We start from the raw sequence: 18650 nt of genomic DNA on the forward strand, positions 1-18650 counted from the left end.
CTCCTGTATACAGTATATACCTGTATGTCATCTCCTCCTGTATATAGTGTATTCGTGTGTCATCTCCTCCTGTATATAGTATATACCTGTATGTCATCTCCTCCTTTATATAGTATATACTTGTATGTCATCTCCCCTGTATATAGTATATACCTGTATGTCATATCCTCCTGTATATAGTATATACCTGTATGTCATCTCCTCCTGTATATAGTGTATTCCTGTGTGTCATCTCCTCCTGTATATAGTATATACCTGTATGTCATTTCCTCCGTTATATAGTATATACTTGTATGTCATCTCCTCCTGTATACAGTATATACCTTTATTTCATCTCCTCCTGTATGTAGTATATCTGTATGTCATCTCCCCTGTATATAGTATATACCTGTATATCATCTCCGCTGTATATACCTGTATGTCATCTCCTCCTGTATATAGTGTATTCCTGTGTCATCTCCTCCTGTATATACTGTAATATATACCTGTATGTCATCTCCTCCTGTATATAGTATATACCTGTGTCATCTCCTCCTGTATATAGTATATACCTGTATGTCATCTCCTCCTGTATACAGTATATACCTTTATTTCATCTCCTCCTGTATGTAGTATAATATCTGTATGTCATCTCCCCTGTATATAGTATATACCTGTATGTCATCTCTGCTGTATATAGTATATACCTGTATGTCATCTCTCCCTGTATATAACTATGTCATCTCCAGGTTCCCTCCCGTCTGTCCCCGCAGCACAGAGCACTTCAGTGTGGCGGCTCCGCCTCCTGAGTGTAATACTATTTAGTTAGAAATTGTAAAGAAGGACTAATTTAGAGTGGCATTAGTTGTAGCTGTAAAAATAAGTTTAAAGCGAACCAGGCATTGTCAGGTTGGAGCTGTTACACCGATTAAAATAGCTGGGTTGGAGAAATCTGTCTTGTGTTTCTTTTTTTTAATCTGTGTTTGAATTTTTAAGTTAATGAGATGCTTCATTCCAGACAAAGAAGTTCCTGATTCTGGGCTCCCCCTGCAGTCTGTGTCAGAGGGTGAACCGTGTTGGCACGGTAATAAATTGTGCTATTTCCAGCTTTATAGAAGGACAATAACACCATAGAAATGATAAGAATAATAGGCCTCAGTTACCACAACTGTCTGCAAGGAAAACTGTTGCTCATAGCAGCCAATCACAGCTCAGCTTTCATCTTTAAAACAGCTCTGGTGAAATGAAAGATGCTTAGTGATTGGTTGCTATGGGTAACACAGGCAGTATAATCTGTTGTGGTCAAGAAGATGTGGGACAAGAATTTAGGCTTATTTTAAAACCCTAGTCCTCTTCAGTGGTTTTCGCTGAAGAGATGGTCCAGTCACTCATTCTGGGTCTATCTGAATCAGAAGCTCCCTAAGGCTACTTTCACACTTGCGTTTTTTTGCGCTGCGCACCGTGCGCAGTGCAAACACACATAAAAAACACATCATGTGTTTGTGTGCGTTTTTTCGGGTTTGTGTGCATTTTTTGTGCATAGACTATAATGGGTGTTTGGCTGTAAAAAAAACGCATTGCGTGCGCATGCGTTTTTTTGGGGCAAGTCGGACGCACAAAAAATGCAACAGGATGCATTTTGTGCGCCCGACCGCACACTACAAAAAATGCATGCGCATACAAACACGTACAAACGCATTTGTATGCGCACCCATGTAAGAGATAGGGAAAAAAAGCATGCGTTTTTTAGCGCAAAAAAAAACGCAAGTGTGAAACCAGCCTAAGTCATACATTGCATGCAGAGAGGTAGGGTGCTGTTCAACGACACTTTCCCAAAGGGACAGGCCAAGACAGCATAGCTACTATCTCTAACTTTCTCTCTAAGCTATTTTCACAGTTATCTCTCTTGAAAAATTTTACATTATTTGAAACTACATGTACGCAAATATCATCTCCTTCTCATTTAGTGTTGCTATTCTTCGGGCTGAAACTTCCTTTCCTTTTACAACCATTTAGGAAACTGAAATACATTTGTCATTCTCTGCAGAAGATTGGTGTAAAGCTGTCACCCTTTCTCATAGATCCACCATCTTCTAAGCTGCAGGAGTAAAATTATAAAATTCTCTCTAGGTGGTGCAGAACACTGCCACTGCCCCACTACTTTTATCTGAAATGTTTTGATCTCTGGTGGAGATATGGAATCGCTAAGGGTATTTATACACATATGTGGTGGAACCGGGGAAAAATTGTTCCCTTCTGGTCAGTTATTAATCATCGTTATAATAGTGATTGCTCAGATTTAGTCCACTGGTCTCAGGTTATGGCTCTATTATCTATTATAGCAAGCACACGATCTTCTTTGAAGATAGGCCTAATGTTTTTCTTCATACCAGCAACTTGTTCATTTATCCCATTGGAAGACCTCGCTGGTACCCTCTCTTGTGTAGATGCTAGATACTTTCCTGAACATTGGTAGGGTGGAGAAGCTCATCACCTGGCACCACGACAGTGCTGACCATTTCTTCAAAACATGGTCTTCGGTTTCTGTTTACGTAAACTGAAGACTTCTTATCTTGGCTAGGTATCCAAAACCAATTCAAGATTGTAAGGATGGACCAACACCTCCTCTACATTCAACCTTTTTTCTTTTCCCTTCTTTCTCAATTTCTTTTTTCTTCTCCTTTACTATTGTCTTCTAAAATACTAGTATATTGTTGGTCATCCTACTTGACTTGTCGGTTATTGAACTGTTTCTCTAGCATGTTTTTTATGACGCGGATTGATAAAAATAATTGAACAATAAGTATTTTAATAAGTCCACATAAAAGTAAAGTAGAATCTAACAAGCATCTGGTATAATGTATGTTTTGAAGGAAATGTCAAACCCTTTTTAAACTTTATCTCACAAGGTTTAAAGATTTATAGATAATCTAATCCAAACTACTGTGTTGATAAAGGAAACAGTGATGATAGTGCAGTCATGTACCATGTGAACCTAATGGCACACTACTTCTACCGGGATCAGTACTAATGTACAACAATTAGCCAGATATATTTTGACAATTATTAATTCTATAACTATAAAAGTGCTAAATGGGAAAACCGCATAAATGGAACATCTCTGCAAATTACACTTAAATAAATCTATATGGAAAAGAAGTGTTCTTTTTATTATAGATTAGATTTTATGTCAATCTGCAGAATCAGACCGTCAGACATAAGGCTCTAAATAATGAATCCTTATAATAAATGTGACATGAGCAGAGCCTTATTGCATTTCAAGACAACCAACCACATTTGTCAGTTTATCCGAATACATTTGACCATTATAACACTTGTGATTCCAAGTCCCTGTGACTCACAGTACCGCAGGTTGATTTCACTTGCTGGACTATATGTTTTGCCTCTGGGCTATTTTGTTTTGGTTTTTTTTTCTTTTCAATACATTTATTGAAAGGCTCACTTCTTACTGCATTGTGTATAGGCACTCCTTGTAACCCTGACAGAGGCCCTCAAATGTGCCCGTCTGTAGGCAGCGCCTCAGTGAAGGACAGCTGTTACAGTAACTAACACCAGCCAGCCATACAACCACGATATCAGTATAATTATTACAAATACATCCATTCCAGGAGAAGAAAACCATTAATTGAAGTGCAGAAGACAGATATAATGGGGGCTGCATCCATGGCTGTGCGTAATGGCTACATACACCGATTTGGTCTAGTCTCTCTGATCCACTTCACAGGGATCAAGCTTGGGATTGCCCGCATCTTTCTTCTAGACAGGAAATATCCATGTATTGTTAGTAACTTTGACCAAGCTTTAGCTTATAACAAAGTACCTACAAGGTGACCCTTATTATTATTATTATTATTATTATTATTATTCATTGTTATAGCGCCATTTATTCCATGGCGCGTTACATGTAAGGAGGGGTATACATAATAAAAACAAGTACAATAATCTTAAACAATACAAGTCATAACTGGTACAGGAGGAGAGAGGACCCTGCCCGCGAGGGCTCACAATCTACAAGGGATGGGTGATAATACAGTAGGCGAGGGTAGAGCTGGTCGTGCAGCGGTTTGGTCGATCGGTGGTTACTGCAGGTTATAGGCTTGTCGGAAGAGGTGGGTCTTCAGGCTCTTTTTGAAGGTTTCGATGGTAGGTGAGAGTCTGATATGTTGTGGTAGAGAGTTCCAGAGTAGGGGTGATGCGCGAGAGAAATCTTGTATGCGATTGTGGGAAGAGGAGATAAGAGGGGAGTAGAGAAGGAGATCTTGTGAGGATCGGAGGTTGCGTGCGGGAAAGTACCGGGAGACGAGGTCACAGATGTATGGAGGAGACAGGTTGTGGATGGCTTTGTATGTCATGGTTAGGGTTTTGTAATGGAGTCTCTGGGCAATGGGGAGCCAGTGAAGAGATTGACAGAGGGGAGAAGTTGGGGAATAGCGGGGGGACAGGTGGATTAGTCGGGCAGCAGAGTTTAGAATAGATTGGAGGGGTGCGAGAGTGTTTGAGGGGAGGCCACAGAGCAGGAGGTTGCAGTAGTCAAGGCAAGAGATGATGAGGTCATGGACCAGAGTTTTTGCAGATTCTTGGGTGAGGAATGAACGGATTCGTGAAATATTTTTGATTTGAAGTCGGCAGGAAGTGGAAAGGGCTTGGATATGTGGTTTGAAGGAGAGATCAGCGTCAAGGATTACTCCAAGGCAGCGAGCTTGTGAGAGTGGGCAGCCATTTACTGTAATTGATAGGTTCGTTGCGGGGGTCACATGAGATGGGGGGGGAAAGATGATGAATTCTGTTTTGTCCATGTTGAGTTTCAGAAATCTAGCGGAGAAGAAGGATGAAATAGTGGACAGACATTGAGGGATTCTGGTTAGTAGGGAGGTGATATCTGGTCCAGAGATGTAGATCTGTGTGTCATCAGCGTAGTGATGATACTGAAAGCCATGAGATTCTATGAGCTGTCCCAGGCCAAAGGTGTAAATGGAGAACAGCAGGGGCCCAAGGACTGAACCTTGTGGGACTCCGACAGATAGGGGGCGAGGTGAGAAGGTGGTGTGTGAGTGGGAGACACTGAATGTCCGGTCTGTTAGGTATGATGAGATCCAGGATAGGGCCGAGTCTGTGATGCCGAGGGATGAGAGAGTCTGTAATAATAGGGAATGGTCCACTGTGTCAAAGGCAGCCGACAGGTCCAGGAGGAGGAGGACAGAGTAGTGTTGCTTGCTCTTGGCAGTTAAGAGGTCATTGGTGACCCTAGTAAGAGCAGTTTCAGTGGTGTGACCGGAAGCCAGATTGTAAGCGGTCGAAGAGGGAGCAAGAAGAGAGATGGGAGGACAATTCAAGGTAGACGTGGTGTTCCAGGAGCTTGGAGGCGTAGGGGAGAAGTGATATAGGGCGATAGCTAGATACAGAGGATGGGTCAAGAGAGGGCTTTTTGAGGATAGGTGTGATGGAGGCATGTTTAAAGCTTGAGGGGAAAACACCAGTTGTTAGTGATAGGTTGAAGAGATGGGTTATGGTTGGGATGAAGACTGTGGTGAGGTTTGGTATGAAGTGGGATGGGATCGGGTCAAGTGCACAGGTGGTGAGATGTGATCTTGAGAGTAGAGTGGAGAGTCGATCTTCTGTAATGGTGGAGAAGTTGGTTTTGAAGGTGGAGGGCTGGGAAGTCGGGAGGAAGGGCTCTGGGGGTTGTTGACCAAAACTGTCTCTGATGTTATCAATCTTCTGCTTGAAAAATGAGGCAAAGTCTTCAGCTGAGATGAGTGGGGAGGGAGGAGGTGCTGGGGGGCGGAGGAGAGAATTGAAGGTGTTGAATAAGTGTTTAGGGTTGTGAGGCAGGGAGGAGATGAGAAGTAGGTTTGTTTAGCTGTGGCGAGTGTGGTCTTGAAAGTAGTGAGGGACTGTTTGAATGCGATGAAGTGCTCGTTGGAGTGGGATCTTTTCCATCTGCGCTCAGCAGCCCTGGAAGCTCGCCTCAGCTCTTTGGTCAAGTTGATGTGCCAGGGCTGTCTGCTGATTTTGCGAGTTTTGGTATGTGTAAGTGGGGCAGCGGATTCCAAAGCTACAGCTATTGTGGTGTTATATAGAGCGGCAGCGTCATCCGCATTGTGTAAGGAACTTATATCTGTGAGAGGAAGGAGGGATTCAGAGAATGAGTGTAGGTCAAGGTGTTTAAGATTTCTGCGAAGGTGTAAAAGTTTGTGGGGTGGGGATTGTAGACATGGAGTGAAGAGGGAAGAGAATGTGAGAAGGTTGTGGTCAGAGAGGGGAAGAGGTGAGTTAGAGAGGTTAGATAGGGAGCAGAGGTGGGTGAAGATGAGGTCCAGTGTGTGGCCATCTTTGTGGGTGGCTGTAGAAGACCATTGAGTGAGGCCGAAGGAGGAAGTGAGAGATAGAAGTTTAGTGGCAGCTGAGAGGGAAGTGTCAATGGGGATGTTGAAGTCGCCCATGATAGTAGGGATGTCTGCGGAAAGGAAATGAAGTAACCAGGTGGTGAAGTGGTCAAAGAAGGTGGTGGCTGGCCCTGGGGGGCAGTAGATGACAGCCAGTTGGAGGTTGGAGGGGGAGTAGATGCGCACAGAGTGCACCTCAAAGGAAGGGAGGGTTACAGAGGGTGGCAGTGGGATTGGGGTGAAGGAGCAGGTATCTGACAGGAGAAAACCAACTCCTCCACCATGTTTGCTGCTGGGGCGGGGGGTGTGAGAAAGGTGGAAGCCACCGTACGAAAGTGCAGCAGGAGAGGCTGTGTCAGAAGGGGTGAGCCAGGTTTCGGTGATGGCGAGGAAGGAAAGTTTGGTAGTAACAAAAAGATCATGGATGTAGGAAAGCTTGTTGCAGACAGAGCGAGCGTTCCACAGAGCTCCTGTTAGTGACCATCAATAAATAATTTTTTTAAGGCTAAATTACTTTAATAACTAAATGCTAGACCATCAGTGACGGTCTACAGTAGAGAAAAATCATGAAAAGGGCAGATCTGCACTAAGAGCTCATGTGTGACAAGTGTGAGGCTATGTGTCCACGTATGCAGAAAATTTCTGCATGAAAACCGGACTCCTTCCCAGAAAACGCGCATGTTTTTTGCGCGTTTTCCACACTTTTTTTGCGCAAACAACGCGTGTTTTTGATGCGTTTTTTTTCCGCGCATCCTCAATCTCATAGAAAATAGCCAAAAACGCTGACTTTTCCGCAAAATTAATGAGCATGCTGCGTTTTTACCGCGATGCGTTTTTTTTCGCGGAAAAAAAACGCATCAATATGTACAAAGTGCAGAATTCAATAAAATGAATGGGATGCTTCTTTTAAGCGATTTTTTTTTTTTTTTTTTTTTTGCGTTTTTGCCAGTAAAAACGCTTGAAAAATGCGAAAAAAACACTTACGTGGGCACACAGCCTGACACTGAAACATCTCACGGAGCCGCCACCAAAAATGTGAAGAAAAATAAAGTGCTTTGTTGGAGAAATTATACAGGCCATTAGTTTGCTTTTTATAGTTGTAGGGCCACAGCGGCTGATAAGCAGAGCTATGCCGATAGTATCAGCATGTACTGAAGATAGTTACTCAGGATACATTCATATGACTGCGTTTTCAGCCAGAATGCCGACTCCCCTGCCCCAAACTATGCAGAATGAACCGGTGTAGTTTATATCTACATTAGTATTTCACATCTGTGAGGGATGAGAATTAAGGATCTGCATCAAGCCTATATTGTAAAAAAAAACCCTCATTATGCATTCTGCTTAGCTACCCCCTCCAAAAATGGACTGTAGGTTGGAGTGAACATACAGCAGGCACCATCTCCTACTGCCAAGACTCTAGGCCTGTGCAGATCTCTCCAAGTACTGAAGACCTTTCAATCACATCTTGTCTTTGAATAACTAGCTGCCATGTTATCTGTAGGCTTCACAGTTTATGGGTCCAACATAAGCACCAGTTTCCAGGGAACAGAAGGTCAATAGTTTTCTAATCCTGTATTAGGCGCCAGATTCAGGAATGGTGGGAAGATGTGCTATCCTGTAATAACTGTGCTTCAGCTGTCTCGCCGTGCGGCCAGATACAATCCACTGGCGCTTCTGAACATTTGGCTTTGAATAGAGTTGAGCGAAACGGGTCGAACAATTTCAAAAGTCGCCGACTTTTGGCAAAGTCGGGTTTCATGAAACGAAACCCGACCCTAGGATGAGGTCGGCCACGAGGTCGGTGACTTACGCGCCAAAGTCGCGTTTCAAAAGTTTGTTTAGCGCTCTTTTTCAGCCAATCAGGATCCACGGACACTGTGGGCAACGTGATGACATAGGCAGGGGTCGCCACCATCTTTCACAAGGGCATGCAAGTGATTGGCTTGCTTTGGTGGGCATCAAAGGGGTTATAAAAGGGCGTGCACGCCGACCGCCATCTTACTTCTGCCGATCTTAGCATAGGGAGAGGTTGCTGATTCTGTAGGGAGAGCGTTAGGCATGGAAGAAAAAAAAAACTGCTTCTGCTGCTAGCGATTTTGCCTGTGCAACACACCAGTCACTGTGTGTGCAGTGCAAGGGGAGGCTATATTGTGGTGGATCAGCGGTGTTGGTTGTTAGGCTGCCTTCTAAGGCTTCCTGATAGCTGCATTGCTGTTTCCCCACTGCTCTGCAAACTGCTTTTTTAAAAGCAATCCCAATTTTTTTTTTTGTCCTGCTAAGGTACTGAGCGTGCATTTATTCACACCATACAGTGGTGTACGCTCCTCACACAGTACCGTGTAACGGCTGTTATCACACCCACAGTGAAGCTATCTGTGTGTCACTGTGGAGGACTTGTTCCGTTCTTACAGACCTACACTCTAGGGAGATTCCTATTCTGCCCAATTCTACAATTCACTTTTTTCACACCTGTGCCATCGAGCCTGTGACATAGCGCTGTGATATTCAGTGGGCCTCACACAATCCAAGTGTCCAGTGTCCACAAGTGTCTGCAGAAATTCAAAATCTCACAGAAATTCAAAATCTCCCTTATCCTGTAGTCACTTTTTTTCACACCTGTGCCATCGAGCCTGTGACATAGCGCTGTGATATTCAGTGGGCCTCACACAATCCAAGTGTCCAGTGTCTGCAGAAATTCAAAATCTCCCTTATCCTGTAGTCACTTTTTTCACACCTGCTGCATCGAGCCTGTGACATAGCGCTGTGATATTCAGTGGGCCTCACACAATCCAAGTGTCCAGTGTCCACAAGTGTCTGCAGAAAATCTAAATCTCCCTTATCCTGTAGTCACTTTTTTCACGCCTGTGACATAGCACTGTGATATTCAGTGGGCCTCACACAATCCAAGTGTCCAGTGTCCACAAGTGTCTGCAGAAATTCAAAATCTCCCAGAAATTCAAAATCTCCCTTTTCCTGTAGTCACTTTTTTCACACCTGTGCCATGGAGCCTGTGACATAGCGCTCTGATATTCAGTGGGCCTCACACAATCCAAAAGTGTCCAGTGTCCACTAGTGTGTGCAGAAAATCTAAATCTCCCCTGTCCTATAGACACCTTGTACCTTGTTTTACATTACTATATAGTTTGTTGGATTTTGTCTACATTTCTACCAAAAATGAGGAAGGCTGGTGGAAGAGGCCGTGGAATTGGGCGGGGGTTGGCAGCTGGTAATGATGGTGTTGGTGGTGGATCTGATGGTAGTGGCAAAAGCAAAATAGGACCGAATGCGTCATCGTCTGGCTCCATAAGGCTTAGTTTTCTAGGAGTTGGCAAACCGCTTTTAATGCCAGAGCATCAGGAAAAAGTTCTGTCTTGCATTGCTGACTCAGCCTCCAGCTCTATCGCCTCCTCTTCTGAAGTTGTAAAAAGTAAAAGCACTGAGTCGTCATTGGAGGCTCATGTTCATGAACCACACCTTTCCTTGTGTCCTTCACCACAACCAAGATTGAAGGATGACGCAGGCCATACTAATTACTCCATGGAGCTGTTTTCACATACCATGCCTGGATTATCAAGTGAAATGGTGAATTACCCAGGCCAAGATGAATCTGACATGGAGTGCACTGATGCACAGCCGCTGATAGATGATTCTGCTGGTACATTCACTCAGAGCACTACATTGTCCTCGCAGTGTACAGAGCCAGATTCTGACCCTGATGAGACTCAGGTGCCCCTTCCCGCACACTATACCACCATACACGGTGACACAGAGGAAGGTGCACATGACATTGAAGAGGAGGTGATGGATGACCCAGTTGTTGACCCAGATTGGCATCCATTGGGGGAAGAGGGTGCTGCTTCCAATAGCTCAGATGAGGAGCATCCACAGCAGACATCAACATCGCAACAGCTGTTATCTGGCAGGCCCAGAGCACTCCAAAGACAGGTTCCAAAAATCAAAAGAGTTGCTGGACAGCTTGTCCAGAGGGTCAAAACATCACAGCGTGCTAGGCCGCAAAATGTCTGCCAAAGTAGGAAGAGTGCAGTGTGGCACTTTTTTGAACAAAATCCTCATGATCAGGCCAAGGTTATCTGTAAGAAGTGCGCAAAGACCTTTAGCCGAGGGAAAAATCTGAAAAATTTGAATACCAGTTGCATGCTTAGACATTTAACCAGCATGCACTTGCAAGCGTGGACACAACACCAAACCTCAAGTGCCACATGTGCAACTGATCACAAAGAAGGTAGTCAGCAACGCTACATTGTTTCCCCCACTGTAAGCCCACCGGTTAGCACAGCAGCAAATGTTGAGGTGTCGTTGCAAGGCCACAGCAGTCAGGGAATCCCACTGTTATATCAACGAAATACTGAATCTAGGCCATCAGAAAGAACACCAACTCCATCACCATCATCAACCCTCTCTCAGTCCGCCCTGTCCACCGCTACTTCTACCATGTCCAGCTCACCCTCCCAGACACTATGAGTAGGTCAAGAAAGTACTCAGTCTCTCATCCGCGTACACTGGGTTTGAACGCCCACATTGCCAAACTAATCTCGTTTGAGATGATGCCCTATCGGTTGGTGGAAAGCGCAGCTTTCCGCGAACTCATGGCCTATGCAGTACCACGCTATGACCTACCCAGTCGCCACTTCTTCTCTCGCAAAGCCATCCCAGCCCTCCACCATCATGTGAAAGACCGCATTGTCCATGCACTCAAGCAGTCAGTGAGTGGAAAGGTGCACCTCACAACTGATTCATGGTCCAGTCGGCATGGCCAGGGCCGTTACGTGTCCATCACTGCGCACTGGGTTAATGTGGTGGATGCAGGGTCCACAGGGGACAGCGGTGGTGGGACAGTGCTGCCTAGCCCACGGTATAGGAAACAGTTGGCTGTAGGCGTTCCACCCTCCTCATCCAGAAGCGAAAGCTCGTCCACAGAGCGCAGTTGTACGAGCACTCCATCTGCAGCTGCCACTGTTGCACACGAGGTGTCCCCCTATCGAGCAGCTAGTGGAAAGCGTCAGCAGGCTGTGTTGCAGATGATGTGTTTGGGCGACAGACACACCGCCGAGGTGCTGGCCGAGTACTTGAAGCGACAAACTGAGTCATGGCTGGGCAGTGTACATCTTGAGGCAGGCAAGGTAGTTAGTGATAACGGCTGTAATTTTGTGTCAGCCATAGCCCTTTCAAAACTCAGCCACATACCTTGCTTGGCTCACACCTTGAACCTGGTGGTGCAGTGCTTCCTCAAAAATTATCCGGAGTTAACAGCCCTGCTCCAGAAGGTGCGAAGACTGTGCGCGCACATCCGCCGGTCGCCTGTACACTCCGTTCGTATGCAGAAGCTGCAGCGATTGCTCCACCGCCTCATTATCGACATTGCAACAAGGTGGGACTCCACCCTGCACATGGTGGAGCGGCTGTGCGAGCAGAGGCAGGCCATAATGCATTTGTGGGAGGATACACGGCCAGGCACTTTGAGAGCAGACATGGCATTGACAGGTGTGCAGTGGTCGAAGCTGAAAGACCTCTGTAAAGTCCTTCAGTGTTTTTAGGCATGCACACGGCTGGTAAGCGCAGACGACGCCATCCTAAGCATGAGCATCCCACTTATGCGTCTGCTCATGCAAACTTTGACGCACATTAAGGAGCAGGCGTCTGCAGCCAATGTTGACGAGGAGGAAGAGGTGGAGGGAATCCTTGATGACATTCAGCCATTGTCTGCTCAGGGACCTCTCCTGGACGAGTTGGAGGAAGAAGAGGAGGATGATGATGGGGATGATTACTTAGGGGAGGAGGATGCATCTCGTGGGGCAAATGAAAATGTTGGCGTGGCAAGGTCTGGTACAGGGTTTGTGCGTGACTGGAGGGATGTGGATTTGCCAGAAAGTGCTCCTCCAACCAGCACTCGCAGTGCATCATTGACACCGGGAACATTGGCCCACATGTCAGATTATGCCTTGCGGATCCTAAAAAGGGACCCCCGCATTGCCAAAATGATGAACGATGACGACTACTGGTTGGCCAGCATCCTGGATCCACGCTATAAAGGCAAATTACAAAACATCATGCCACAGGAGAACCTTGACCTAATATTGGCTAATAAACAAGCAACTCTGGTAAATCGGTTGCTTGAGGCATTCCCAGCACACAGCAGGGGTGATGGTTCTCGTACGGGCCGGTGGCAGCTTGGGAGAGGTGTTCATGGTGCACACAGCAGAAGTGGCGTTGGAGACAGGGGTTTCATGACAATGTTGTGGACTGATATTTCAAGTACCGCTCACACAACTGATAATACAGCATCGATGGAAAGTGACAGGAGACAGCAGTTGTCAACTATGGTTACAAACTACTTTTCCTCCCATATCGATGTTCTCCCACACAGGTCATTCCCCTTTGACTATTGGGCTGCTAAACTGGACACCTGGCCTGAATTGGCACAATATGCCTTACAGGAGCTCGCTTGCCCAGCTGCAAGTGTGCTATCGGAAAGAGTCTTCAGTGCAGCTGGATCAATCCTGACAGAAAAAAGGACCCGTCTGTCAACCCAAAATGTGGATGATCTAACCTTCATTAAAATGAACCATGCATGGGTTTCCAAGGATTTTGTCCCACCTTCCCCTGATGACACATAGGGTGACAGAAAAATGGCTTGCTTTGGTCCACCTCTTCCTGGGACTTGACCTATTTCGCCTTTTGCATCAGCTGAATGTCCAGCATCAGCTGAATGTCCAACATCAGCATATGCCACTTTCTAAAACTCCCTAACTGTGCTGCCTCCCCTCCCCCCATGGCCGGGGTCACCACCTAGCGCACGACACCGTGCGAGTGCCGTTGCCCTGGACAGGTGGGTAGGCCGACTCTTGGGCGCGGGCACTGGCACAGGGTCCCTCATAGTGCAATCAAGTGTCTGACGGTGGTGGTGCACACCCGCCGTCAGACACACCGCCATGCTATGAGGGGCCCAGTGCCAGTACCGATGCCCACGAGTGGGCCCCCCTTGCTTGGGCAGGGCCCCAGCATTTGCAATCTTTACCTCTCCCTGCTCCTCCGCTGTGTAGTCTGGGCCGTCAAATCCATACTGTGCCTGACACCGTCTGAGCCTGCCTCCTGATGTATAGACATATCTGTGCACGCTATCCATACATGTTATCCGGGGATACGGTACCCTTTCTCACCTTTGTGCAATCACGTGCAAGCCATACTGGGCCTAACACCGTCTGAGCCTGCCTCCTGATGTATAGACATATATTTTGAATGTGTACGCTATCCATACATGTTATCCGGGGATACGGTACCCTTTCTCACCTTTGTGCAATCACGTGTAACCCATACTGGGCGTGAGAACGGCTGGCGAGCTGTTAAGCAAGCTACAGCACCTGTGGTTTGCACACGTAAGTTTTTCATTTTTTTCAGGAATGACGGTTAGGCCTAATTCCGGAACTGTGGTTGACCTGCACTTACTGGGAAATCATCGTTCGCGAGTAATAATTGTAATCAGTGATCCCCATCACTAACGTTGTTCAGCGGGTTATCTGCACCTGTAAGCGACAAACGCTGGCCTTTTCAGTGTAGCACACATGCAGCCACTGACATGTAAGGGCATGACACACCAGTTATTGGCCAATCTCATGTGCCAGAGCCTCACGTGTCCCTCTAGTAAGCCAGACTCGGACCGCGGGGCATGACGGAGTCTCGTTCGTTAACGGAATTAAGCTTGCAATGTGTGCATCTGTTCTGTAGCTGGCATGGTTTAGGTTTCCCAGGTGGAGTCGAATTTAACCGTAGGCTCCACTCCTGGTGGTGCCCTTCTGGACATTCCTTTAAGGTTCAGCTTTGCAACCATACTGCCCACGTAAAACAAACACTTTGCCTTCATGAACGCTGTTTGGAGGGTCATGACTCGTGGGAATAACGCCACCCAATCAGTTAACCTGCTAGAGAGATCCTTCGTTGCTCCCAAGCATGACATCACACTCCCTAGGAGGAAGGTAATGCCACTGTGGCGACCGTACTCCTGGGGGCGACACAAGTGCACTGATGCCCAGCCACTGCTCGATGAATCTTCTGGTACATTGACCCAGACCACTACATCCCCTCGCACGCTACCCGGCCTGAATCTGACCCTGATGAAACTCAGGTTACCCTTCCAATATAAAGTTCCATCTTACACGGTGACAAAGAGGAAGCTGCAGATGAAAGTGCAGGTTCGGCCCACCCGCCATCAGACACACCACCGTACTATCAGGGACCCTGTGCCAGTGCCGTCACCAACGAGTGGGCCCCCCCCTGCTTGCTCAGGATCACAGCACTTGCAAGGTTGAAATACTGTGCAGTGAGATGGAAGATGGGGACGACGAGGAGTCCAGACTAGTACAGGGATTCCCTAGCGAGGAGACTTATTTGATTGTTTTCAATGTTGGGACAGCAATTTTTGGGGAGCACTATACTCTGGAGAATGATAGATGGGGCCCACCATACACTGGAACATTGCAAAGGTGGACATCAGACACTGGAGCAGCATTTACAGGGCCCATTATACACTAGAGCATTAGAAATGGGGCCCATTATGTTTGGAGCATTATTTGGGCCCATAAGACAGTGGAGCTTCATCCATGGGGACCAACATATACTGTAGCATTATGTGGAGCTCATCATATACTGTTTCAAACATTATATGGGACCAATGATTCTGTATGGAGAAATAGATGGGCCTCGTCATGAGATGTAAAAAGTGAGGTATTTTTCATTGTACTATACCGCTATTTCTCTGCCGTATCGGAGCATGATGAGTTGTGGTATTATGTGTTAAAGGGGCGCTCTTTCGACCAGGGCACATGAAAACCTGGAGCCAGCCCTACCCCCCCCACAACTTTAGCCAAATAACCCCCATTTTTCAGTGCGTAACTTGTATTATGAAGTTAATTAAGGTTGACCAGCTTAAGTAAGAAGAATTGATGCTTTTGGCATTCAAATGAGCACTGTAGGTGTTTCCTGTCCTCCTCTCACTGCCGACTTTTATTCCCCATTGACTTACATTGGGTTTCGTGTTTCGGGACGACCCCGACTTTTCCCTATAATCGGCCGATCTTGCTCGACCCGACTTTTGGAAAAGTCGGGTTTCACGAAACGAAACTCGACCATAAAAAAACAAAAGTCTCTCAACTCTAGCTTTGAACATTTGCTTGAAGAATATTCTGCAAGGCACTTTGATACTAATTCTTTCCTGCAGGACAACTCTCTGCCACTGATCTTGGAATATGTCTGGAGACCTTCTATTACTTCTGATAATTCATGCAACTTCTAATCCTGCATCTCAACCGCCAAAATAGACAATGCCAACAAAGAGGGCTTTGCCTTAGAGAATCCAAGCCTACAGTGACAGGCCTTAAGATTTGCTTCAAGATGTTCCAATGGAAACAGTTTTTGCCTTTCACTTGACAAGTTCTCCACAACCAATGAATGGTAGACATGTAAGAGGTGATACGCGGTTGTAGTTTTCATTTTCCAGCCCAACTTTTCCAAGACGATCTTCTCCATGCGCATCATGTCGCATATTGTAAACTTGTACTGACTTATCTTGATCAGATCGGTCGCGAGGGGCACGTTTCGCTCTTCTGTGCTTTTTACAGCGAGGTACAAACATGTTAAGCCGACACAGCCCAGATATTTCGGTTGTACCTTCATTTTGGCCAAAAAATGGCTCAAAATGTTCACAGCCAACAAGAAGGTTTCCGTACTGAAACCAAAGAACTGAGTTAGACTAAGCAGATCCTTCACTTCAAAGTCACGAAGTCTGGACGTCATCCAGAGGCCATTGTCGTGAGCACTTTCTATCAACACAAGCTTTGGGCTGGCATTTCAGCTCCTGCTCCAAGAGTGAGTTTAGCTGGTAAAGAAGGCACTGAGCTTCTGATGTTACAAGCGTGTCAATCATCGAGTCCAGGGAGCGGGAGGTCCTTGCAGATCCTCTCCAGTTCCGTCAGGTTGGATGGTGAACGCTAGTGGACAGCCATTTTCGGGTCTCTCCAGAGATGCTCAATTGGGTTTAGGTCAGGGCTCTGGCTGGGCCAGTCAAGAATGGTCACAGAGTTGCTCTGAAGCCACTCCTTTGCTTTTTTAGCTGTGTACTTGGGGTCATTGTCTTGTTGGAATGTGAACTTCGGCCAAGTCTGAGGTCCAGAGCACTCTTGAAGAGGTTTTCATCCAGGATATCTCTGTTCTTGGCCGCTTTTATGTTTCGTTCAATTGCAACCAGTCGTCCTGTCCCTGCAGCTGAAAAACACCCCCATAAGATGAGTCTGCCACCACCATGTTTCACTGTTGGGATTGTATTGGGCAGGTGATGAGCAGTGCCTGGTTTTCTCCACACAACGCTTAGAATTATCACCAAAAAGTTCTATCTTTGTCACATCAGACCAGAGAATCTTATTTCTCATAGTGTTGGAGTCCTTCTTGTGTTATTTTTTTAGCAAATTCTATGCGGGCTTTCAAATGTCTTGCACTGAGGAGAGGCTTCCATCAGGCCACTCTGCCATAAAGGCCCGACTGGTGGAGGGCTGCAGTGATGGTTGACTTTGTGGAACTTTCTTCTATCTCCCTACTGCATCTGTGGAGCTCAGCCACAGTGATCTTGGGGTTCTTCTTTACCTCTCTCACCAAGGCTTTTCTCCCATGATTGCTCAGTTTGGCTGGACGGCCAGGTCTAGGAAGACTTCTGGTGGTCCCAAACTTCTTCCATTTAAGGATTATGTAGGCCACAGTGCTCTTAGGAACCCTGAGTACTGCAGAAATTCTTTTGTAATCTTACCCAGATCTGTGCCTTGTCAATTCGGTCTCTGAGCTCCTTGGGCAGTTCCTTTAACCTCATGATTCTCATTTGGTCTGACATGCACTCTGAGCTGTGAGGTCTTATATAGACAGGTGTGTGCCTTTACAAATCAAGTCATATCAGTTTAATTAAACAGCTGGACTCCAATGAATGAGTAGAACCATCTCAAGGCAGATCACATGGAAATGGACAGCATATGACTTAAATATGAGTGTCTGAGCAAAGGGTCTAAATGCTTATGACCATTAGTGATGAACGAGTATACTCGTTGCTCGGTTTCCCCGAGCATGCTCGAGTGGTCTCCGAGTATTTGGAAGTGCTCGGAGATTTAGTTTCTGTCACCGCAGCTGCATGATTTGCGGCTATTTGACAGCCTGAATACATGTGGGGATTGCCTGTTTGTTAGGGAATTACAACATGTATTCAGGCAGTCAAGTAGAAGCAAACTCAAAAGTAATATTATTATAATAATAATAATAATAAATTTTATTTTTATAGCGCCGACATATTCTGCAGCACTTTACATTTCAGAGGGGATTTGTACAGACAACAGACATTACAGCATAACAATAATCACATACAGTAGATTATAACAAATACCAAGAGGAAAGTACAATTTCAACTATGGATTTCTCTAAATCCTTACCTTTCTTGTAGAAATCTGTTTTGGTGTTTTAATCAATGTTAAAGCACCTTTACATACATGCCATACAGGTTCTGTTTGAGTCAAGCCAATGGAGCACTATAAGTATGTTTAACGTGAACAAAGTCCTGCCGCTTAAAAAGCTCTGCCCCGTTGAAAGATGGAATATTACAAGACCTTTGAAAATGTCCTGTGGCATCTGGCACATGCACCCAGATGTACAAATGATGCAAAAGAAATTAGATTTATCAGACCAGGCCACCTTCTGCCATTGTCTAATCATCCTAGAAATGCTCATTGATGATAACAGCCTGGCGTAAAAGCACCTTTATTCTGTATCACCAAGTTCACATCATCTTATTTTACTACACTGGGGTATATGTCTTAAATCCTGTCAGCAGCGCAGAGACTATCCACAAACTCCTAACGTATTGATGTCTGATGGTCACTGGCTGACCCGTGGATCTGCTGCAGGTGACACTGCACTATATGCTGTTTTTACGGATTAAACATATTAGTTTAATCTGGGCGTAAAGCTCACTATAGTTCCTCGGATAAGACCCTACTTTGCGCTGATCTCTCCTACAGTTTCCTTAAAAAACGAGAATGAACACTGCTAAGAATGCTTGTTCTGATGATCATGTAGTGTAAATAGGCTGCAGATCACCCAACATAAAAGCAAAATGTTCGTTTGACAGGTGAGCACATTGTCCCGTGTACAGTATATAGGATCTGTGCTGCCAAAACAATTGCAAAGTATGCTCACAGAAAAATGTATTATTGATCG

General features: G+C 45.8%; 1 protein-coding gene and 1 pseudogene across 5 annotated transcripts in view; both read right to left on the minus strand.

Annotated features, from left to right (window-relative positions):
• Window positions 1-18650, minus strand: part of MCTP1 (multiple C2 and transmembrane domain containing 1) — a 1234258-nt gene that overhangs the window by 943091 nt on the left and 272517 nt on the right. The window lies entirely within an intron of this gene.
• Window positions 7871-16326, minus strand: LOC141101408 (cyclin-G1-like; annotated as a pseudogene).

The sequence above is a fragment of the Dendrobates tinctorius genome, unplaced genomic scaffold (genome assembly GCF_039654945.1).
Source record: "Dendrobates tinctorius isolate UK_male_01 unplaced genomic scaffold, ASM3965494v1 ptg000003l, whole genome shotgun sequence".
NCBI classification, from domain to species: Eukaryota; Metazoa; Chordata; class Amphibia; order Anura; family Dendrobatidae; genus Dendrobates; species Dendrobates tinctorius.